Source organism: Poecilia latipinna, unplaced genomic scaffold (assembly GCF_001443285.1).
Source record: "Poecilia latipinna isolate Pla-1442-1.1 unplaced genomic scaffold, P_latipinna-1.0 Scaffold627, whole genome shotgun sequence".
Taxonomy (NCBI): domain Eukaryota; kingdom Metazoa; phylum Chordata; class Actinopteri; order Cyprinodontiformes; family Poeciliidae; genus Poecilia; species Poecilia latipinna.
The window spans coordinates 47935-73508 of NW_015113243.1; the positions used below are offsets into that span (position 1 = coordinate 47935).

Below are 25574 nucleotides of genomic sequence, written 5' to 3' on the forward strand. Positions count from 1 at the left end.
ATATGACCCCTTTTGTTTACGTAAGTTTTTTTTAAAAAAAAAAAAAAAAAAAAAAAAAAAAAAAAAAAAACTGAGCACAAGAGGCCTTTAAACATGACTGCCTGTCTGAGTTGGACTGTCACAGCCTCATTGTTAAAGCACCAGAGACCAACGAAATCAGGCCCTAGAGGCAGAAGCTTCATATGCCACGGCGTTTATTTTTTATTTCCCCCCCCGACCCCCCGACAAAAAATCTGGGCTGCCTTACGGTTTGACCTAACAGAAGGAGGGACACAATTGCTTTCTGCTCGATTCAAGAAGCGCACGCGGGGCGAGGGCAGCACTTGCCAAAAACAGCCTTCCCTTCGAGCGAAGCATCTGACTGGTGCTCCAACTTTTTCCCTTTGCAAAACTTCGCAGTCAAAAGACACATGCAAATGACTAATTAATTTATCTTGTTTAATGTTTATTTTTGTAGTTTGACAATTGTGTTTTTGTTAATGTAACTCCTTTTTTTAAACCTAAGACATAAAGAAAGAAAAAATAAGACTGACATGTCCCCAATGTGAATGGGCCCTTTGTAGCCGGGTTTGCATTGAATATAATTCTATTCATATGTGAAACACTTTTAAACTCCACCGCCTTGTAGGAGATAAACAAGTCAAGTTTGACCTATAAACAGACAAAAAAAAAAAAATCACTTTTTTTAAAGATTTTTTTGGCCTTTATTTGATAGTTAATTGACAGGAAAGTGGGTAATGAGAGAAGGGGGAAGACATGCAGCAAGGGTCGCCAAGGCCGGGAATCAAACCTGCGACAGCTGTGTGAAGGACTAGGGCCTCCATATGTGGGTTGTGCTTAACCCCTCCGCCACCACAGCACCCCCAAAATGTTCACATTTTATTTAAATGATACTCCAACCTGTGTTCAATGTGTCTGGCGTGTGTGTCAAAAAGATAGTTGTGACTTTTTCGGACACTTTTTCACAAGTATTTTACTTGTGGTTGGCAACACTCGTTTATCCATCAAGCCCGTATGAGTGCCAACGTTGCGGCATTGCTCGATGGTCACCATTAAAATTATTATGTGCAAAACTCCACACTTAGTTTTGCTTTTGGTCTACTATTAAAAAAAAAAAAAAAAAACACAACAGCTTTCAAAAGTAATAAGAAGTCAGCTCAAATAACGAGGCCTTATTTCCCAGCTGTTTCTTTAAACTTTGCCCATCAAAGAGATATGCGAGGGTCAGATAATCAGCACTGCGCCCACAAGCGCCATATGTAGCTGAAAATGTCATCTCCACGTCAGACTGTAAAAACTCTGTTTGTTATTGTAATGTTGCCATTTGGTTTTAATTCATACTCGAAATGATGTTTGTAATTCATGTTTGTGGTTCCGATTGTCAATACAAATCAGAGAGCGGCTTGTCAGGCCTGCGACTAATGATCACAAGTGCAGTTTGCTGTTTGAAACGGTGCAAATAAACCGAGTTGGTCGTATCAGAACGCTGTACTGCCGGGACGCTAAGATAAACAGAGTGATTTGCATAGCTATACCCTCTCTCTGTGTTGCAATGCTCAATAGAAATTCATAATGTAACAGAAGGAGGGTGAAATATTTACTGTAGAGACGTTTAAAGAAATAATTATATGGCACCGAGATGGCTCTCCAGCTGTGGGAAGCAATAAAGCTGGGAACTGGACGGTATTTTCAGTAGCTGTATTCATCCCCAGCTCACTTCGAAGACAATTCACAGTCCACAAATCGTGTTCTCACACTGTCCGACCCGATGCTCGGATGCAACCTCACTGCTCGCATTGTAGGTGCATTGGATGGAGAATGTTTCGGCAACTGGTATTATATGATAAATCTAATTGGTTTGTATTAAATCATAATTATGACAGAATTGGTAATTGAATCCGAATATGTGCATAAGATTGGCTTGAGTTGGTTGGAGTTTGATTATGTTGAGTACGGATTTCTATACAGTAGGGCACAAATTGGACCCGTTTTGAGTTGTGATTGGCAACAACATGAAGGGATTTGCGCAACTCTCTGGCGAGACGAACCTTCCGGTTATCCAAACTCAAGTCTCTCTAAGCGTCATCTACTGCAGGTGAGACTCGATACTCCACTTAAAGCAATCTCAAGATAGAAAGTTTAACACACTCACTCTGCAATGCCCCATACATTCCCATTTCTCTCCACAAGTAAGACATGTTGGCTTAAGCGGACTGGGGGGAAAGAATCGGTCTGTCTTTTGAACAAAGTGTTTGCTCCGTTTCTTTTAGTGACTTAACATTTGGCTCCTTTCTTCTGCTTATCTGAGCAGCAGCTGCTGTATCCACATTTTCCTGGCTTGCCATGCATGCTGGTTCCCATAGAAACTAAGTCCAGTCACCCAGCGGCAGCGAGGGTACAACATCTCTGTAAGTGTCTTTAAGTGGATGGATTATAATGGACTCGGCTGTGTGAGCAGTCTCTGAACATAATTGCAAGTGACCAGTACTAAGTGTGTTATGTGTTATGCAGGCAGGGGGCTGCTGTATTTAGATGTTATATTTAGATGTTCTCCACCAGGCGGACCTCGGGAACCCGAAACGCGAGCGTACAGGGACGGAGCAAAGGTGTGTGTTATGAGTGTGTGGCTCTAAAACGCATTATTTGTAAAAGAGAACGCTCAACACTCTGACAGTTAAAATTACATACATTACAGATCGCAGGCCGTTTCCTTGCATAATCATGGGCAGTTGGTTGTTTGCTACCCTGCAGTGGCACACATCACATAAATTGTCTTCAAACACTGAATGTACCCACTGCACTGAAAGCAACAGCTGAAGACTGGAGTGAGCTAGAGATGGCTTTAAGATAATTTGGCGCAGCGGCTTTGAAAACATTTGCTTACTTAAGGGTTACCTTTATCCAAAGAAGAAGAAAAAAGAAGAAGAAATCTTTTTTTTTTTTTTTTTTAAATCGATTCTGGGGCAAATTTGTTTTTTTCTTTACTATTTATTCGGTCCTTACAACAAAGAATGGCTTTCCTGTCTCTGTCTTTCTGCTGATCTCTCTATACCTCTAAGTGAGCAGCGGGTTAAATTTAATGATTTGATGGGAACAGTGAAATGGGTCCTTGGGAGCCTCGAGAGCTGAAAAGAGCAACCATTTGGCCGTTGGACCTGCTTGCCTCAGCATTTACCGGACATACGTTTAAATGTTTGGCTTTCACCCGGAATGGCCAGAACGAATGACGCCTGAAGGGGGTTGGAGGGTGGGATTGATGCTGGATCTGGGGAATTGGATGGCCATTCATCACATTAATGAGTCACGTCACCTTATTTACAAAGAAATGCACACTACACCAACACACCCCTCCTTCCTGCTACTGTCATGAACGCGGTATTTCGTTCATGCTGAGGTTTACCGAGTAAAAACTTTAGTGTGAGATTAAATCAGGTAGCTCAGCCAGATTAACTGCTTTGTGCAAATACGCAGTTAAACACCAGAAGTCCAAATTTGGACGGAGATGCAAAAGTGGGGCAATTTGGACTCTAAATGAGCTTTAGTTAATTGCGCACCGGTACGTTCAAGGTCCAAGACATCTCATTCATCACATGGGCAGCAGTTTATCAGACAGGGTGCCTTCCTAAAGTATTCATACCTCTTGAACATTTTTATACTTTTCACACTGAAAGTTAATTTTAAAATAGTTTGAGATATTTGATAAACAACAAACTACAAAGAAGATTAAGTCTAAAACGGCTGGTATCCCTGTGAGATTTAGGTTTAAAATTGTAAGGAGTATCAATTTTTTGAGGGGGAAAAAAATTGTTTTCAATTATATATATGGCATATTGAAAATTATGTATAATAATGACTTTACAATGGACTTATTGACATAGTAGTGGCTCAGTATTCACAGATTTATATATTCCCAGATTTTTTGTGATAATTTCTCCAGCATGTTGATTTTTTGCAGTGCATATCTAAGTGAAATGCTACCTGACCAACTACTAGACAGCATTTGCAAGACAGTCATTCCTGGGTGGTGATTGGCTGTACTCCCAAGACGGAGATTTAAAAAAAATAAAAATAAATAAATGTTGTTCTGTGTTAGTGAAAAAACATCTTTCACTATACATGTTAATGAAACATGTTTTTAAAAAATGCTAATAAAAGTATATTTGGTGTTTGAAAACTATGCATTTTCAGCATTATATTAAAGTAATTAATCTAATTAACATTACTGGAACAATGTATGGTGAATTTATGATGGAACAATTAATGAAAAATATACGTTTCTAATATTTTTTCTTTTTTTTTTTTACTTGGAGAGACAACCACATTTATGATACAGAAAAGCATTTCATGAGTGTAGGAACATGATATATCATGCAGCAATAGATCGCAAATCCAACTCAACTACCAAACATTTTGGCATCATTGACATTCCATACTAACTGCCTTTCATAGACAGAATCATTCTCTGCAGACTTGCAGAGAGGTATAGGCAATTTTGTTTGCCTGCAATTTGGGGGACGGGGGCGGCACAACTTGTTGATGCTGCACAAAAAAACACTGGATTTCTTTCCAACTTGGAACACACTTCTGTGATGTCACTGAAATTAGGCACCTCTACTGTCAGCTGCTTTGCATGCCAAGCAGAGTAAAAGCATGGAGGAAGACCATTTGTGTAGCACCGCATATTGAGCATATACTGTACTTGCAAAAGTTTACTTCACAAAATACCTGTTATTACATAATATTTAATAACTTAATTACATTACCTAAAAATAATCACTAGAGATAAGTGACATGCTTTTCATAGTCTCAGTATGATTCTCATATTGATACATCCCAAGCTTCCTGACATTGTTGAGTTGGCACAGATGCCGGTTCACAATTATGGAAGCAGAGAAGCAGGGATATCAAAACTGTACGACACATTTCTTTGTCAAGAAAACCCAAATGTGTAATAGTAGCGTTTCAGGAGTGAACAAATCTAAGAAGACGATATACACCGATAAGTCTTTGGACAGCGTGAAATAGATGAATCTTCAGTTATTTACCATTTTTTAATTGGAAATGTCTGTCACAGAGCGGCTCGGTCCTTTTCCAAGCTATTATCTGCCCTTGCCTTGATTACTTAAAGGTGTTTTATCAAGAGCACTGCGCTGGGTGTCAACTGCAGTTATTAAAGTTATTCCTGCTGCATTCTGGATGTTTTAAACATCCAGTAAACGCACAAAAGATCAGCTTGTTATGTGAAGCAATTTGAATTATATTTGTTCGGTATCTCACTGGTGAAATTTCATCGACAAAAAAATAAAAAAATTAAAAATTAAAGAATGTTGGATTACATTTTAAACTAAACTTGTTTTTGTCTCGACCTATTGTGATGCCAATTCCAAGAATCAGTTCATTCTTGTTCCTTTCATGTGAACAACCCATCAGGATTCAATCATAATTGCCTATTAAAGACATATCAAAAGTTTCTAGGTGACTTAAGATCACAACTTGTGGCTCTCATTCTTTCTGCACTGCTGTGTTTACGACATGAGTCAAATATGAGCTATGGGGACTGCAGGGGGCGACGCTAGTAAAACACCACCGACTCTGGAACTTGTTGGATTTAGATTATTCAGGTACTGTGGGCTTCAACACCCACCGAACCACATTGTGGGGTTGTTCACATTTTTATCTGAAGGAATAAAGAGGCAGTATTGTGTAAAATCGACTGTTTAAACAACAACTGGCCAATCTTTTGTTATTACTTTAAATATCAAAATTAAAACAAAATCAAAACAGTTTTTGACCACACAAAAAAACAAAAGGATAGCAGAAGGGTTATAAATTCTTATTCCTGTTTTCGCTGTAAATTATCACACTGCTACATATTTGTTTGTGCCAGAGAAGAAAAAAAAAAAGTTTACTACTTAATAAGCACACTTAACAGCTGGGTGTGTTACTGGACCATCCCTCTCTGTAAACTACTGATGGAGTGAGGGATTCTACTTTGATGATAATTTGAGCCTCTCAAGACGAGGATATCTCACAAGGGGCGATTTTATTCCTTCACATGCCTCTCAGAACCTCATTCCCTCCCTCCAGAAACTTCATAACAAAGTTAGCCGTAATTGATGCAACTTGTCATGGTTCTGACAGTTTGACTGTGTCCCATGTTTTCACATGCACAGACAGCGCAGAGAGGAAACGAAGGCTTAGTATGCTTGCTCAAGGTCCTTGTAGAACACCCCCTCTCCTCCCTGCCCGCCGTCCCACATCTACCCCTCCATCCCACATCTCCCTGCACAATTAATTTTATCTTTGGGGTATTATCAAGAGAGAGCCTGGCAAAACAGCATGACAGAAAAACGGTCCAGAAGCCCAAGGCCCAGGGTGGGAATTAATCTGTTTGACAAGATCTCTCACAAACCATTTGTCTGGCTTTCCTTCTCTTGGATGTTGCTGCTACCCTTAATGCTTCAGAGAGTGCAGAATAGGGACGTCTCAAGCACAATACGGTGCGAAAACAATGAAAAACGTGGGCTTGGTAGCAGGAAAACATTACTTATGTCCTGGGAACGAATACTATAAGCGCAGATTGAGCAGGTGCTGGGCATTAGAGCAGTGTTTGCGGTTTGGTTGTTAAGTGAGCATTAGCATGGCTCAGATCAGCCATGAGGTCATAATAATGAATCCCATTAGGGATGCCTGGCACTGACATCATTTTCTCCAGCAGAATTCATTCCCCAAACGAAGCCTCTGAAAAAAACCGGTCAGCCTCGTTGGACTCCTACTTTCAAAACTATTGACACCGAGCAGACGTTTGATGCATTATCCGGGCCGCAGAAAATTAATCAAACTAATGATTGAATAATTATCTCAAGTGCAATTAATTAAACATGCCAATGAACTCATCTTGAACAGCTGTCCTAGCTGCAACACTTAATCACTTGTGAGAATTGCCAAACACAAACGGAGGACGCCGAGTGCATGCAATAATCTCTGCAAAGTGCATTGTTTACAAACAGTAATTAATATCACACCGTGTATTAGCGGGGTAAGTGACTGCGGTGCACTTCTGTAATTGGACCACAGAGACTCCTGCTCCAGACAACTCTCGTTAAGACAAGACGGAGCGCTGACAGGAAAAGGAACCACTTCAAAAGTCATACTTAGATTCACGTCGTCTTTCGGTGCTTTATGCTTCAAAAGAAATTCATTATTTAATAAAACGCAAGCACCAAGCTATGTCTGCCGGACACCAGCAGGCATTGTTGGTACTTGCATTCTGCATACCAGAAGGAATAGTTAATTTGGTACACATGGAGACCAGCAATGGGTATTTAAATGATTTCATTCACAGTCAAGGGACTTGTTAAAAGCCCCACAGCCACAACAGTAAGACTATGTGTGATGGATGTGTGTTAAACATTAATTACCAGCTCTGGATGAAGTTTGGAAGACCTAGCATTTGGGGCTTTCATGGTCATATCGCACAATTATTATTCATGTGGGTAAGTGCCGACGTCTCAATGGTCTAATGTTGGAAACCGAAGGACACCCTGTGTCTTCCCTTGTCAAAATGTAAAGAGTCTAACACCTGTGTCCTCGTGTTGCATGTATTGACATGATGTGGAGCTTGTTTCGCAATTTAAAGAACATTGCTTAGTGTAGCCGATTGATTTGCCCTTGAAATCTATTTGTCCAATCTATCACAGCACGTTTTGGAAAAATTTGAGTCCAACTCCCTTCATAAAACAGTTTGTTTTTCATTTAGCCTAGACTGAAACATTAAACGACTTTATGCAGGCGCACAAGAACCTCATTAAGAGCTATAAAGGCCTACCAACGCTGTGAAATATGTCTAGAAAGCGTTTGGTGACACTCACTTTATGTTTTGTTAGAGTATCCAGTAATTGGCTGATTTCTATACATAGGTAAACATTTTTGGGCCCTCGATGGCTCCAGGATTATTCTCCCAAGTGTCTGTGACTATACTTTTGTAATGTGGGGGGGAATCTGATACAATTCATAAAACTGAACTGGCGAAAAAGTCTAATCTTTCCCTCTTGCCGAACAATAACTGTAAATACATCCAAGCAGGAACATGAAGTATGAAACAATGAGGCAAGTTTAAACTTTCACTGTCTGTGGAGCTTATGGCAGCCTCAGCGGGTCGTGGGAAATACGCAGTGCTTTACTGGCAACTTTCTTGGACAGGCAGGTACCCGGGAATGAAGACTGACAGTGAGTGGCACCAGCCGGAGGACACCTAAAAACTGAATGGCACAGAGACGCTCAAATGGTTATGGATAACTGATGGCTGCGATTCTGCAGATTTGCCGCTGAAGTTGATCATAATCAGCCACTGTGTTAAGAAACACATTATTGGGATTTCAGTAATTAGATGCACTCAATAAAGCTAACATAAAAGCGAACTGTTGCCATTAGAATATAAAACAACTGTGAAAAATGCAAACGTAATAAAGAATAAGTAGCATACTCATCATGATTTTAATATCTTTCAGAGCACTGTACATTCCAATGGACACAGTACCTTTCAGGCACAAGTGAGACACAGTAATTAAAGTGAGCTCGGTGCAAACTGTGTGACTCACCATTTTATTTTTCTGCATAACCTCCTAAGAAATAAAGGCCAAAACAGCAAGGTGGGAGACGCACTGTGCAGCAATGTTGGTGTTGGATGAAAACTGTCATCTGCCGCTTAATTAACCTTCTGCATTTCGACTATGGGCAAGAAATGTCTGCTTGACTTGCAAATTTACGTTTATCCCATCTAGAAGCAATTAACAATAAAACTGTGTCAGTGCATGTTATGTAGAAATAAAAATTGACTGTATATACAATCACGCCAAAAAATATTTGACAACATAGTCAATGGGAAACTGAATACGCAACAATTCAACAACTTAAGCAGCGATAACATGACGTTATTAATTATCTGAATGACTTCAATCAATCACTCACTTTATTTGTATTCTTGTGTCAAGGAGTTTTAGCCCACCCCAACTTACAACATTTCTTTGACTGTTTTCACTGGGGCTTCCAATAAAAACCCCCAATGAACCTTTAGATTGTTTTCAATCTAAAAGTTCTGGCACACTTGGATTCTACTGTGTTTTACCAATGTTGCTGTAGATTTGCTGGAGAAATTGTCTTGCATTCGACTCCATGAACCTTTGATGTCCAGATGAAATCATGCAAGTCAAAGCCCAGATCATCACTTCTCCACCAACTGTGCTTGACGGGCTAATGAGGTATTTGAATTTCTCCAAACACTCCGGTGCATTATGACCTTTTCGGTCAGTTTGATGGACATTGTTCCATAACTCTTGGATGTTGCAAACCTATTTCATGTATATTGCTTATTCAGTTGCAAAACATGTCTACGCCAAAATTGCCTATGAAGATGGAACAAGCTTGGGGTGAACAGTGCCGCATAGAGGTCAGATTGACCAAAAAGGCCAAACTGAAAGACGATGCTTGTCGTCACCAACGCCAACGAATTTTGAAAATAAGCTACTTTTAGTAGGAAAAATTCTTTTTGGCTTATCCAGTTTATTCCAGCACAAGAATACTATTAAAGTGCTCATTTTGACTGGTTGAAAAGAAGAAACTAATCTTGTAGCATTTTGAAATCAAAAACAGCCATTCTCCCTTTGATCCCGTTATTGTTTGTCCCAGCACTGAGCCTCGCCGAAATCGATTTCCGTCCAGTGTAATTGGTGCCATGCTTGGCTCCACTAAATAAGCTGTTACACCAAAAGATGCATGGGCAAACTAAAACCACACTCACAAAAGAATGTTGAGCAATTACAGAGAAAACCCAAGGATCTGTGTGAGCAGAAGGCTGAGAGGCATTTTATATTAATGAGAATGGCTCAAAATGAGCTGCAAAACTTTTACCCAACTGATAAAGATTACCAGTCTTTTGTTTTAGGTTATTTTGTGCTCTGCATGGGACACAGTCTTAATCCTCTCATTAGCTATCAGTAGTCTTGTTTGCCCCTCTATTGTAATATAGTTAAGCCATAATTTATATCTTTAATGGCATGATTCTATTCTTTTTTTTTTTTGTCCACTCATAAATCAGAATACAGAAAGCATTGCTGTTTTTCCTCATTTATAAAGCACTGTGCATTTATAAAGCACAGTACTCTGAGTGGCATCAAAGTACTGTACAAAAAAAAAAAAGGATGGAATCAGCATATAAAAGTAGTAATAAAAGCAAACAGTGTGCAAAACAAGTAAGTGAAAATCATATGTACATGAAATGTAAAGGCCAAAGAAGCCTGGACCAGGGAACTTGTTAAAGTAGGTGGTTTAAATCCACATTTTTGATTATCTGAAAAATTGAAGCTGTAGAATGCAAAAATATACTACACGGCAAAAACAGAAGCGAAATGTAAAAGGGCAAATAGTTAACTCTATTAGTAACTTATGTGATTTCTGTGCTGCTATTTTAAATTAATCAGTATATTAAGGAGCTGCTAATGAATGTGACATCACACGAAGGCAAAGTTCTTCCAGCCACTCCAAAATAAGACAAGCGAACGAGCGTTGCAGAAAAGGCAGACGTACGATCTGCCTTCTTCCCAACCGTTCCGCGTCTACTTCGGGAGCAATAACTAAAATGTTTAAAGGCAACACAGTCACAGTCAAACAAGGTTGAGGAGGATTAATGAAGGTAAAACAACCTCCAAAGCTCACTGTAGAAATGCAGCAATAACTATCGAGGTATACACTGCGTACCGCTTCACCAGGAGTTCCAGTAATTGTGGATGAATCTGTAGTTGATGGCTGGAAGACTTCAAAAAAAAAAAAAAAAAAATCCCTGTATTGCCTTCGCCTCCTAGAGGAAAAAGTCAAACCGTTTAATTTTTCCTTTAAACCTTGCACCCTGGAAAAATATTTAAATATTGTTATCAACTGTTTAACTCAATCTCATTACCACAAAAATGGGCTCCCCTGAGGCATGATCACTCGGTCAAACTCTGTAAAACCGCACTCTCCTGTCCACTGTCCCACAGCTCTTTGTGTTTTTTTTTGTTAACAGTTTGAGGGTAAATATTAGGCTGGACCTACAGGCCTGTGAGCCATTGAAGCTTTTCCCCCTTTCCTCCCTCTTTTTGACCCTTTTTCTCTCCCCCTCCTCGTCTCCATTGTGTTATCACGTAGGTGCACGCAGACACACACACACACACACACACACACATTTATAGTTTGCTCTCTCTCCCTCTTCTCCTGAGTGTAAAAGTTGCAGCGGAGCCATCCATCCAAACCCACAGACCATGAAATTAGGTTAAGACGTAAAGCTGTGAGTGACACAGGTGTGGATACAAATGAGAACATCCGAATGAAGAAGTAGAGATCCAGGACGGCTGATACTGTGCTCGTCAAAGGCAGAATTCAGAATTACATCTCAAAGCCTTACCTTCATTTTATTTAGTGTCCCCCCCCCAACCCCCCCGCTCTGTAAACGTGCTTAGGCCAAGATATTAGCATAAATACTGGGAAGCTGTGTGTAAGGGTATTAGGAGTTCTGTCATATTCCAAATCTCATTTCTTTAAAAAATGGGAAACTTGTTCAGGTTTGTCTGCAATTCTGTTCTGTCCTTTTGCACACATTTAGATTTGTCTTCTCCGCTTTTCATCATTTCTCTTCATGGAGACGTGATTTAACTCAGGAAAAGTTCAACAACATCAGAGCCCCTCCCCGCCTCCTTTTTTTTTTATTACAATGTGTATTTGCTGTAGCAACTTGCGTGTGTGTGCACACTTTAAACGAAATTCTGCTAAACCTCAAAAAATGTTGGCTGTTGCATTTAATTAAGTTTTTCCTACAATACGTAAAGTAACTGTGGGGTACGTGAAAATCTAAAATGGATTTTATTTAACATAATGACAAATGATAAGTGAAGTCATTTTTTTGGCACTTTTTTAATCACTGAGGTAATGACCTTTCAGTGCTGCAAAGGAAAACCAAAAAAAATGATTCCTAGTTGACCACAGTGAAGCAGTGAGCACTTTGTCCACTGGGCTGCCAGGAAAACATGAGATCATTCAAATATTAGTGGGAACAACAATTACATACTTTCTTCCAATCCGGCTTCACACGGCTCAGATTTCTGTTGTTACTTTAATTTCAAGAAAAATAAAAAATAAAAAATGCTTCAGTCGTGCATCCATCCATCTCTCCATTTTTCTCCTGATATCTGCCCACATATTTCTCCATCCAACCATCCCTCTGATCCATCCAACCATCCCTCTGATCCATCCCACCATCAGTGCATACAACCATCCATTACTTCATCTCTTCACTTTTTCATTTTCCCACCTATTCACCGTTTCATTCATCCGTCCATCTGTACTGGACCACGAAGGACTGTATACAAGAAGAACTGACACAAATTGATTCAACAATGCGCTTCATTTGAACCCTTTGGTTCCAGCTGCAGGATCAGAAGGAGTTTCAGGAAGGAAACTGATATCATGGGTGTCCTTTAAACACTACGATTAGGAAAATACTTCTTCAGGGGGAGGCAACATTGGGTGAACAGCAAAATAAAAGCAAATATAACAACTTTGCAAACTATAAACGTCATACAGTTTACTGTTTCATATGCATCAAGCCCTGGTTAAAAACAAAAAAACAAAAAAAAAAACTAGAACTTCTGAAGGCTCACATAACAGGAGCAATCGAAATGCTTTTACGCCATTCAATTCATCATCAAAACACGGTGTAAAAGGTCTGCAGCTGTTGAAGGCAGTCAAATCTGGAACTGGTCATGTACGAGCACTGTATTGACTATTGCTTTATTTTTTTACTATAATAGGTATTGACCTCTGCATCGGCAAGGATCTGCTGATATCTGCAGTCCTTCAAACGCCGGCGCAAACCGTTTCTACCCCAATCACCAGAGGACCACGCCGACACAAGAGAATGCTGAACAGCTGAAAGCGGAATGAAGCAAATGCCGAGATTTTGTCTGATAGACGGCATGACAGAAGAATTTGCAAACTGATGATCGATTTCATCTTTAGGTGTTGTATTAAAATGACATGATTGTTAAGGGATAGCACTGGGACATCAATCAGGAAGCTGATATTAGCTTACATTAACAACAATGACCTATAGTTTAAGCCATCAGCAGACTTAGTTTAACCCTTTCGCATTCCTGATTGTAGAGACTTGCAAAAACCTTTGCATGCCTTGTGAACATTTTTACATTCTGTAATGTTACAACAACAAACTAATGTATTCGATTGGGATTTTATGTGATAGAGCAACGCAAATTATGTTTTTTGTCCTTTGCTTATTCCTAAATAAAAACTGATGTGACATATTGATTTCAGTAGTCATCCTGTGCATATTCACAGTTTTGTTGCATATTCACCTATTTGTGGATTCTTGTTCCACATGGTACTTCTAAAATATTTGAAAACAGAGCAAGGTTGGTCAACTGAAATACCTTGGTGCAATGCTACTGGACACACTGTTGGCTGTGGTTTGCAAAGCGGCCAATCCGAGAGCACTGATCGTTTTCCTTGGCTGTGCCCCCTACAGCGCAGCTGAGGAAGACCGTAAACGCTAACCTTCAGCAGTCGTGCTAAGATAGTTTAAACTGTTGAGTATTAATGCCTATTATCGTATATTTAGTGGCCCATTAAAATAGGGAGCCATTAGTATTTTAACAGAGGAGCTCTCAAGTATTTGCTGATTTTCGCTATTTGTGGCCGGTTGTGGTCGTAAACCGCTGAGAATACTGGGTGTCCACTGTAATTGGCAGATCGGGTCCACCTGTAAGTAATTTAATCTCATTATGAATCTCACTCTCCTGTTCAGGCCTCAGAGGTTTACTGGGGGGAAAGAAAAGCATAATGAAAACCAGGAAACAGCAGACAGATCATGGGTTGTGGCACCTCTCTAAAGTAAAACGCGGGGCAAGGAGACCATTATCCAGAGACTCAGCAAACAGAGCAGAGGCCTCTGGAAAGTCTCATTTAGCTTTAGAGATAGAGTTACAGTGGGAGAATCTATTAACAGGACAACTATTTATCGCGCACTCCACAAACCTGGCTGTTAGGAGAGGCATGGGATCTACACAAATGTAAATACCCAAAAGCATGCAAAGCATCCTGAGTTCGTCCTACAATGTCAAAAATATCCAAAAAAAAAAAAGGCTTCTTAGATTTTCATGAGCTTACAATCAAGTTCAAGAATGAACTTGACTGAATTAAGAATTAAATGATATTAGTATTGTATTATTTGATAAAAAAAATAAATAAATAAATAAATAAAATAAATAACCTGTGGATATGATGGTTCCTGAACAACCAGAGGTTTTTCTTATTTTGTTTTTAAGTATCTTCCAGAGCATGAAGACCTTCATATTAATAGCTTGGTATAGCTTGGTATTATTCTCGACTCCACTTTATCTTTCAAAAATCATGATCAAATCTTCAAAACTTTAACTGGATAAGATTACATTTGACAGCTCGTATATACCTTGGATTGATTTTCACTCAGTGAAATTTTCTCCTGACTTTCTTGCATCACCACATGGTCATTCGTAGAGAGATCCGACCTTTAAGCAGCAGAATCACTGTTCAGGAAAGCTACCAACTCTTTTGATGAAGAGCCTTCACCATTTCATCATTGCACCATTTTAGAGTCAGGATTTTTGAACGTGTTTAGGAATGTATTTATTTTTAAATGCTCCTGCTCAAGACTTTGCATGGATTTGCTCCACCTCGGAGGAAAAGAGGTGGCATTTTTGCACAGTTTTAAGGTTGATCTTGAATGTTTTTCTGACACTTTCAACTTATGTGTACATTTTAAATGTTTTGTTTTGCATTGTGTTTCCTCCATCCTCCCATATGATCTGACTGTGTCCATCTGTTCGGGTGTTGTATGACTTTTTTTCCATTTCCTTTCTAATAGTCCATTAGCCTGCTGAAGACTTCAGACGGACACCTGCCCAAGTGGCCTAATCCAAGTAATTTACTGGTTTATAGCCATGTCTAGTAATGTTGAACTCTCATTTTGAACAAATACATCAAATCAAGGAAGTCATTGTTGAAATAAAAATGTAATAAGTTCCAAGTGGAAGAAAGTCCGCAGTTCAAATTGTACCTAGACTGAACAGTTTGACTTGTGCAAAATGCTTTGGTAGAAAACTAAGAACAAGCATCACTAATGTCCAAGTAAAACATAGCATTATGGTATGTTTTATGCTATGGCAGCATTATGCTATAAGCATTGTTTTCTTCTTTTCTTCAGCAGGGACAGGAAAGCTGAATATACCTGAAGATATTGTTCAAAGGAAAACCGGCAGAAGACTTGCAGCTGTAATTTCAATGAGAAGTTTCATATTGTATTAGTTCTGAACCAAATTCCACACACTACACTTTTTAGATGCTTATCTGTAGAAAAAATATATAAATATAAAAAACAAGCATCTTTCCCCTTTTCAAATTCTGAAGAATCTTGAGTTGATCCATTATATTCAGCTCAAATAAATTACGTTAAAGTTTGTGGCTGCAGAAATGCAAAAAAGTAACAGAAAAAGGCGCTGCGCGGTTTAATGGGAAATGCGAAAGAATGAAGTATCAAACTGGCCTATTTAATGTGCGATCCGAAGCTGTTTGCATGCACACACACACGCACGCGCACACACACTCGCAGGACTCGGTTATAATAGATAATCACTTGTGCGACGCCCTGAAGGGTCAAGTGGTTTTCAGTGTGTGCAATGAAAAGTCCTGACGCCTGCTAATATTTCCTGATGCGTTCTTTCCGTCTGAATTGCAGATGCTGCCTCAGCTTTGCCTCCTATTGTCAGAGCTTTCCATTTGAATGTCAACACCATTATTACAGCAGGTGATGCAACGGCGGGCGTCTCTCCTCCTGTCCGTCTCTTACGCGTCTCCGTGCGTCTCTGTCAGCCGCTCCCCCTTTCCTCAGTTTTATTTAATAGCTATCATTACGCACCTGAAGAATGAAATCCATTTCAAAACCCAGTTCTCTTCCTCCCTTGCTCCTCTCGTTCTCTTCAAGCCCCGACACCCTCGCTCTTTTTCACTTTGACTAAGAAGGCTCCCGTCTTTTCCCTGCCCCCCCCCCTCCAATCCCCTCTCGCTCGCTGGTGTTTACAGCCGAATCCAGTTCGCAGTTTCTGACTTTTGGCTCGCTTTTGGTGGAAATAAACGGCCGCTGGAAGGTGACGGTGCATGTTATTACTGCTAAACACTGTTCATTACAGCTTTGACGGCTGAGGAGCGAGATTTAACCTTCCCGGGCCCCCGTCTACTGCAGAGTCTGCACACAAATAGGAGTCTTTCTAGCATCAAGATGTTGGAGCATGATCGAAGCTGAGAGGCCGTGTTCTCCTCTGGGGGTTTTTTCCCCTCTTCCTTCTGCTCGTCTGCCTCCTCATCCTCACTTTTAACTATACGATCAAGTGAGACTTGCTGCTGCGTCTTCCACAGGCTGTAGGCTCACCTCAAGATACACTGGTGTTGAGAGGCTCAGTGCAGACATAGAGGCTCTGGAAACAGGATGATTGACTATTGGAACAAAGATGATTAGAATAAAGAGACCAGCTAAATACTTTAGAGGAAATTAAATTGTAACCATATAGATTCGTAATAAGTCTTTAGCCCTGCACGGCAGCAATAAAAGCTTAATCAATCTCTGCGTCACATTCATCTCTGAAATTGATGCTCTTCTACAAGACACAGGCTTGTGCCGTTCATATATAACATTTCCGTCACTACGCGTTCCGTTTTAATTCGTAGGGATCTATTGCATTAGACTGTAAATAGTAAAGCTGGTGAGAATTACGGCTTTTCCTTTTTCTTTTTTTTTTTTTTTTAGATTGAGAAAAGCGGTGTCTAAGAGTACCCAGAATAATAATCAGGCTAACTATGTCTGGAATAGGTTGCTTTAAGTAGGAGTCGTATATATCCATTACGACCGTTTTTGTTTTTTTAATGGTGTTCATTATGTTATTTTAAGTCAGCAGAACCTTGGCAAACACTTGTTAATGAAGGTGAAGTGGTCTGAATCGCCCAGAGACGAGAACACCCTCGTGATTTACCATAACAAGTGGCTTCATTTTCCAAGAAATGTTCTTTTGCTCCAGAGAGGTTCATAGTCATCTACTGAGCTTCTGAGAACATGCAGGAGTTCAGGGTTTTACCTTTTATACCAATGTATTCATCATTGGTATAAAACTTTAGATAAAATTGGGAAGTTAAAAAATAAAAAATAAAAAATGATCAGAGCTTCATTAAATAAATTGAATTTGTGGCTAATTTTCTCTGACAAATTTATTTGACCACCTGCGGATTTTTCCGTTTGCTAACAAACGAAATGTCTCCACGTTTATGGTAGTTTCATTTTAGTCAGAGAAGGCAAAAAAAAAATATATATATATATATTCAACACTATGAAATAAATGCATTACATACATTTATCTATCCATTTTCTACACCCGCTTGTCCTGTCAGGGTCACCTGCGAGAGGCGTACACCTTTAACAGGTCGCCCGTCCTACACACAGCAATACGGAGAGACAAGCTCCTTCCCATCAATCCGATTTCTAACTCCCTCTACATAGAATCCATCATATTCACATTAGGACATTAAAGAATGAATATTACTTCCAGTCAAAGGAAGCATGTTGGTAAAACTTAAAAGATTCCTTTAACATAAATCTGCTAAGAGAATGAATAGTATTGTTCTTCCATGTAAAAATAATTGGTTAGCATGTCATTTAGTGAATTATGTGTTTGATATGCCATTAAAGCATGACTTAGAACTTAGCCCTCTTGCCAAAGCCTCAAATGTACACCACTGTTCCCATCTGAACTGGGGACTCGTGAAATCTGCGTCTCTGTCCACAGCAAAGCCCCTCTCACATGTCCACGGGCTGAGAGAGCGCCATGCCAGAAAGAAGCCTGCGCTCCAAAACCTTCAAGCTGAACTGAAATTTCCAGCTGCCCAAAAGCAAGAACCAAATGCCTTCTGGTGAAAAGTTTGCTGGCCAAACGAGCCAAAGTTTGAGACGTGTTCAGAGGAGTCGAGGTAAGACTTTTAACTCGTTCATCATTCATTGCCAGAGAGCATTTATTTTGAACATATAAGCCAAAATGTAATTAATGGTCAACCATCAAAGGTCAACCAGGTCACTTCACATCATCAAAACCAAACAAAACGAAGCAGTACTAATGATTTGTGTAAGGATAAGAACAATGTGCCACAGCACAGTTATCCTCCCCCACTCCACAGCTGCGTGCCCTCAGACTTGGCACATGTTTTAATGCCAGATGCCCGTCCTAAATCAACCCCCCTGACCATCCTAAGAAAGGACTAGCATTTGAAACATGGACATCCATGGTCACAAACACATGCTGCACCACAATGTTTTGCCTATGGTTGCAACTACAATGCTAGCGACACAAGCAAAAATATTTTACTGCTCAAAGCAACACTGTCCAAGCACAAAAAGTTGGCTATTTTATAATACAGTAATACAAATGGAAACTTGGTGCTGCAACGGGGACAATGATCCCAAACTCACTTTTGAAATGATGGAAATGGATAGATTAAATTTTGAGAGAACAAAATGTATTTATGTTGCAATCTTTAGAAATCACATCAAACAATACTTGATTTATTTTTAATAACAAATCGAGCACAACACTGGTTCTGGGGTTAGTTCTCATGTTAGACCCTGAATTATTCAAAAGGTGTTCAATAAAGCCCCACCTAGAAAAAAATATATATATTGCTAAAATCATGATCAGATATGTATGAGTTACTAATTGCAGAAGGCTGTTTTACACTGTATGTTGATGCACAACGGTCAACTGGCAAGTTGTACTAATGTTCATACAACCGTGATTTATATAAAATATTCCCAATCTGAAAACAACACATTACCAGTATGTACAGAAACAATATCTGCAGAATTAAAAAGAACAAAAAATAAAATAAATAAATGCAGTTGTCTGGTCACGATTTAGTCATTAATCATAACCCTCTGTATGTATGCGAACAGGTCCATGTTAGAAACGTGCGACATATGAGACTCATCGCTACCGAAGTATTAGATTCATTTTGGCACCACTAAGCATTTTAATACGATTGTCACTAATATCATTCATATTGGCAAAATTTCCTCTTGAGTGGTTGAATATTCTCATACCCGGTAAGCCTGGGGGCTTTTTTCTCTCTCTCTCTCTCTCTCTCTCTCCCCCCCCCCCCCCCCCCCCCCCCCCCCCCCCCCCAAAGGGTAATGGCAATATTGCACGTCTTTTGAGGTTATGCAAAGCACCTCAAATTTTCTCTCCCAACAGCTCTCCCTCAGAGCAGCCGTGGCAAATATAATTAAATGCCCGGCTAACGGTCTATCCTTCCTTTTCACAGACAACCTCGCGCGCGCACACAAACAAACATCACACGCAAGACCACCTCTCCCCGCCTCCGCCGTTTTCTGCCCGACTATCACTCAGCTGCAGCGCGCGAAGGAAAGAGAGGGCATTGATCTGCCAAAGTGAGCAGCCATTTCACACAGTGAGTCTATGCAGCACTCCTGTCCCTCAAAGGGAATTGCTCATTTCACCTGGCTGACTTGCCTATAGCAGACCGGTTGGGAAGCCCCCACCGGGAACAGAGGGACAGGGTGGGAGTGCGGGGGCAGGAATCGCGGCCCTGGTCAGAGCTTGGCAGGTGGCAGATAAGAGCTCCTCGTGCCGCTCCTGTATGAACTCGCCACTGCCGCTGGAGCTCGGCTTCTCACACACACACACAAAAAAAACACGCGTGCGCACACGCACGCACGCAGCGTCTCCCCACAGATGTGAGGAACTAATAATAACTTAGGCATTCTGGGTGAGTCAGCCGTCTTTCCTCAGGCAAGGATAAAAGTAAAACATGGTGCCTTTATTGAGTCTGAATTCACTAACTGTGGAATTCCCAGAACAGAGCATTAACTCAGCCTGTGTTGCATTCACTGCCAGCACGCCATGTGTCCACAAGATCTAATATAGTCTCCAAAGCAGGTGCTGATAAACTAATAAACAGCCCAGTAAACTAGTTATATTCACATGGGCATCTTACTGTACGGGAAATAGGAGCTAAGGAGGGCTTTTCTTGTTGTTGTTGTTGGGACACCTTGGGATCTGTTCATGTAAATATGATTTAGATGTTACAAATTTAACAGAATCAACGTCCTCTTACTGTATATCGAGCTATATCTCGCAGTAAACAACATAATCAAACCTACAGATGTCTTTCTATTGTGGAAAACGGAAAGAAACATGGATATTTTGGAAATAGACAAAGTCAAATTTATCATATAAATAGCTTAAATTCTAAGAAAAAGGGTCGACTTTTACGTGCAGATGTCTGTTTCCGATTGGCTCAGTTGTACTTTTGAATGTCTAACATACTTAAAAAATATTTAATCAATAATAATTACTACAGTAATTATTATGTTGTGTAGGAGCATCACTTATTGTCAGTAATGATAAAGTATTGCGTTTTAATGTGTTTACTTTTTTTAAATTGCAGATCCACCCAATAAAGTAGAAGTTAAATTTCGTTATTTTCCAAAAGTGTAAATATATTCTAGATTTCAGAGTGATACACAAACCAGGAGTAAAATTTGCTGACTTTTTACGTTCATATGAATATTCTAGAATAAGCTTCACAATATCCTTGTTGATTGTAGCCACGCTTTTTTCCTTCCGCTCAATTTTACATTATTCTAACATGTTTTTAGAATAATAATGCTTTAATTTAACTTTCCTTTGCTACGCTTCCAAATGAACCCAAAGCAACTTCTAATGACATTTCTTAACATATATTTCTCCCATAGCTTTTAGACAATAATTGCTACCCAACCAAACAGGACCCTGAAAATAAATGCGTAAATAAAAGCGCCTGACCAACTGCAGCAACTACACTGCCTCTCTTCTGACCCCGATGTGCCCATCACTCTGGAAGAGGGTAAATCTAGATTAATCAGATCACATAACCTTCTTACGTCCAATTTTTATGCTCCCTTGTGATTTGAGGTCTTTTTTTCTGCCTAGCCTCGCTGATTAGTGTTTCCTTATGGTCGCACAGCCGTTTTCTCAATTTGATGTCACCAAGTGTTAAAGTGATCCCTGAATAAATCACTGAGGATTCTTTTCCAACCGCAATTATTCCTCAAAGATAATGCTTCTTCACTATCCTTCCAATTTTTAATAAAGCGTTGGACAGTTCTCAACCCCAATGTTGGTAGTTTCTGCAATCTCGTTAGATGTTTCTGATCTACACCTTTGCCACGCTTGGTCTCAAACAGCCTTGCATCTTTTCCTCGACCGATGTGGAAAAGACGTAAAGCTGCTTAGGAAATAAGAAGCTACATGTTGCATCGGTTAAGATTAAATAACTTGCTGCCAGCTTGTTGTAGTTACTCCTACTGCAGTAACTATCCAGTAGGAGGATCATACCACTTCCCTTAGTTAAATTCATGTGGCCTCTTTTTGGCCAGACATTGTATTTTAACAATACTATATTCACTTTCTGAGCTAAGGCAAATCTTCACCATTGTAACTTAATGAATCCAATATATGCTTAGCAAAGTATATTAAAATAAATCTACCTATTTCAACATTTTGAGCATTTTTTTTTTTTTTTTACATATTCACCATCACATTAGCTGAACTGGTTCAAGCCAGATCTAAGCGACATCTAAGTGAAGCCTCCAGCCTCTCAGTATCTCACAGTCGCCTTTCCCTCTCCAAGCCTCCCACCTCCCCATCCTTCATGTGTCCGAAACACATTCCATCCAGCCACTTCATTCCCCCACTTCATCCTTCACGTGTTCTCAAATTTATTTCCCCCTATCTCCCTCCGCTGGTCAACCCACTTCCCTCCCTCCATCTAGCCTATCTCTGCGCTGCTCTCCTTGCTCTGTGACAGTCTCATCACACTCTATCAATCAAGCTTTCTGAGGCCTGGGCGCGCGCCGCGGCACGCCTGCATCGCACAATCCCGGCCCGGTCCCATCAGTGCCAGTCAGTCTCCCTCACTGCCTCAGTCACTTTAAAAAAGGTTTAGGTTGCCAGATATAGCCCCCTCCTGCCAACCCCCCCCTTACTGACTCCCCCCACACCCCCTCTGCCCCCCTTTACACAGCTGCAGGTCAGGGAGGGATCGAGCTCGAGTCGAGAGATTTGGCTCAGCTCTTGATTGGACATCACTTGACATATTCTCTGGGTTGTCTTGGCACTCGAGATGGGCAATTCCTCTTTATAACAAAGATGGATACTCGCAGACGAGATCAGCCTAAATCCTCGGCTGATGCTAATAGGAAGCAGCAGCGAGCACCCTCCAAAGAATGGCAGGAAACGTACGCAAACGGATCAAAACAGCGAGTCGGGGTTATCCCTGGTCCTCACCTGGCCTCAGGCCTCATCCTGTGGTTGACATCTCAGGAAAGAGAACTGCATCAACGAGAAGAGACAAAGAGGAGCAGGGATTAAAGTCCTATTCAGGCTTCCTAAAAGAAAATATATATATATATATTAAAGACAGTGTAATCTTCAAAATTATTATTCTCTTGTCCTTCCCATTTTGAACAGGGGATAAAGAAATGTATTATTTTAATTTCCTGAGGAAACACTTTCTGCACTGTAGAATCTATTCAGAAATTAGAGAAATACCTAAATTGTATGTAATTATTGTGAATTAGTAGAGGTGCTAATAAGTGGTATAAAACACATCTGTCAGCTTCTCTTAATGTACAGAAATAAAACGTTGGATTTTTCCAGATGAGATAATGCTGCTCTGACGGTACAATTTACACATCAGGGAAGCCGATGAATGATGAGGACGTCCTGTTGGCCTATGCTTGAAAATAACTGAAAATACAATGTTCATTCAGTTTTGCACACTGAAGATAATTTGTGCATTAAAAGATGTTGTTCACTTAGTCGGGGCAGTTACGCTTGCGCTATAAAGTAAAGAGATGCAACAAGCAAAATAAACAGTATTTGGCCCCAATAGTGATTCCACAAGAATATTATTTACAATATTTGAATTTACTTAATTTGAAAGAACAAAGGAATCTTATCAACCCAGAACGGCCTTCTCAAATTGTTTTCATTCTACTATTTTAGACAACTTTGATACCATAAAGTGGTCATATTGCAGACACATCTACTATCTTACAAAAGGATTGATGCACATACACACCACTTCTCGTCATGTTTCAAACATGTATTTTAACTGTGATTTTATGTAAAGTAACAGAACAAAGTAACAGGACAAGAAACTTTTCCTTTCCTAAGTGAAAGAAAAAGTTCCTGGATAGTGTGTCAGTTTAAGTCAAGTCTTGCCATAGCTTTTCAATGACTAAACCATTTGAGATGTTCTTGTTCATCTGTGGGACCATCGCCCACCACACTGGACGAAGTTCAGTGTTTTAGTCCAACAGCGGCCTTCTTCTTCATACTTCCTCATGGCTCCTCAAAACTATCCACCCTGTTTTCAGGCTGAAAATCAGCTTCTGGAAGACTGTTTAACAGCATAAACAGTCTCCAAATCCTGACCAATCACGCAACAGCTAAGAATGCAGAAGGGAGGGCGAACAGTTTGCCAGAGGGCTTGTGAGAGGAAGAGGCGGACGACGCGAGGCTGGAAAAAAAAAAATGATGTGATTTTCGTCATGCCGCTGTGACGACGAGAAACCGATTTCGGCACATCGGTCAAATCACACGGAGCCCCTTGGAGCTCATTTTTCCTTTCCGAGAGTTTCAGACAGAGAGAGCAAACAAAGTTTCACATTTAACCTGCTGACAATAATCGAAATACTTGGTTTTCCCTTTTTTTTCAGAATTTCTAAGTTTCTGGATTTCGTCTCTGTTTCAGTTTCGTTACTTAAACGTCAATAGCCTAAATATTCATGTAATTAGTAATAATTTAATTATTGATTCTGTTAAGGACTAGATACAATACAATGATTCAATTTCAGTCGAGGTGTTAATATTGTGGTTCTAAGAGCAGATATGATTTTATTATGCATCCATCTTGTTACTTTCTATACGATATGCCGCCAAAGCTTAATGATTAAGTAACGTAATTTACCCTTAAGACTGATTGATAGATTAGGGACTGAAGAAAACTATGTTTTATTAATGAGACCAATAAGATAATTGACACATAAACATGAGTAAACTCATCTGTTGCTGCATGCAGTTCTCTACGATTTACAGCTCTTTAGTATTTCCCAGGTGAGAGAGGATCTTGAATGCAGCAGTCTAATACTTTCTGAAGTGATTCTGAGTGGGGGAGGAAGGCATTCTCTTGAAGAAGAACAGCTAATCAGACTAAGCTCTTCAATAAAACACTTTTTTTTTTGTCGGGAGAAAGTGACGGGTTTTAAAACTACACATTAGTTGATTCGTTGCCATTTCTCTTTAATGTAATAACCTCATGTCCAATGATTTGTGTTATCACGTCAAAGTTCACCTACCAACATGAGTTTCTAACTCCATATCGTAGATGTTTCAAGATAAATGAACAAAGATTTGGTTTTGTTCTTTTTGAGGCTCTTCATACAACAAAATGTATTGTTGTTGCTCCCTAAGGCTAAGTCGGGTAATGGCCACAGGGTCTCCACATTGACCAACAAGCTGTTTTAATATTTAAACCATCATCTTCGCCTCTCTAATATGTAAATGACTATAATTAACCGGGTAAGGATATGGGCTGCTTTCTGGCCCCTCCAGCCTGACCTCCCTTGTTTTGTTGAGTTCCTTACTATCACAGTGCTTTTGAATGTGGTCTGTCATGCTAATAAATTTGCAAATTAAATTGTGGAACGGAATAATAAGGCAGTAGTCGTTTCAATGCAGTAAGGAATACTCAATTAGGCTGGATTTGGCCTCCGTAATTATTACATTATATAGCAAAGATAAGTGTTCAATGGCAACAAACGCTTTGACGGACTCGGCCGGCCAAGGACGAAAATGCCAAAGACATAAGAGGGAAAAGGTGCAATGGAGAAAAAAAAAAAAAAAGAGAAGAAGGCAAGGAAGAAAGTGACAAGAAAGCTATCGCAAAGGGAGCCTCTGTCTGCAGCAGCCATATTTCATTACACAGCACCGAAGCTTAGGAGGCAATCAAGCATATTTAACCAAGCTCGTATTGTCCCTCCCTCCCTACACCCTCGCAGAAAACCAACAACCCCAACCCCACTCCAAGCAATTATTACTCCAGAGTTTTTTTTCTCTTCTTACTTTTTTTTTTTTTACTGTGCTTTGCCATGGAGAAAATGAACTGCAGTACTTATCAGCTCAATGCATACACAACTGACTGGGGTAGAGGACATGTAGGCATGCATACTGTATATGTGTGCAAGCATGGGCATGCTCTGATGCTTTCGTTTATGCTTTGGGGATGGGGGGGGGGACGCTGCATGAGCGTGAGCAGGGGGCGAGCTGACCACCGGTGAGCAATAGGTTACCTTTTTAGATCCCATTAGCTCTGTAACATCAGCACTTTAAGGC

General features: G+C 40.1%; 1 long non-coding RNA gene across 1 annotated transcript in view; it reads right to left on the reverse strand.

Moving 5' to 3' along the window:
• Positions 1 to 25574, reverse strand: part of LOC106954093 (uncharacterized) — a 268751-nt gene that overhangs the window by 44543 nt on the left and 198634 nt on the right. Inside the window, exon 7 of the long non-coding RNA XR_001426301.1 lies at positions 22464 to 22508. This is a non-coding gene — a long non-coding RNA (uncharacterized LOC106954093). The remainder of the gene's footprint in view (positions 1 to 22463; positions 22509 to 25574) is intronic.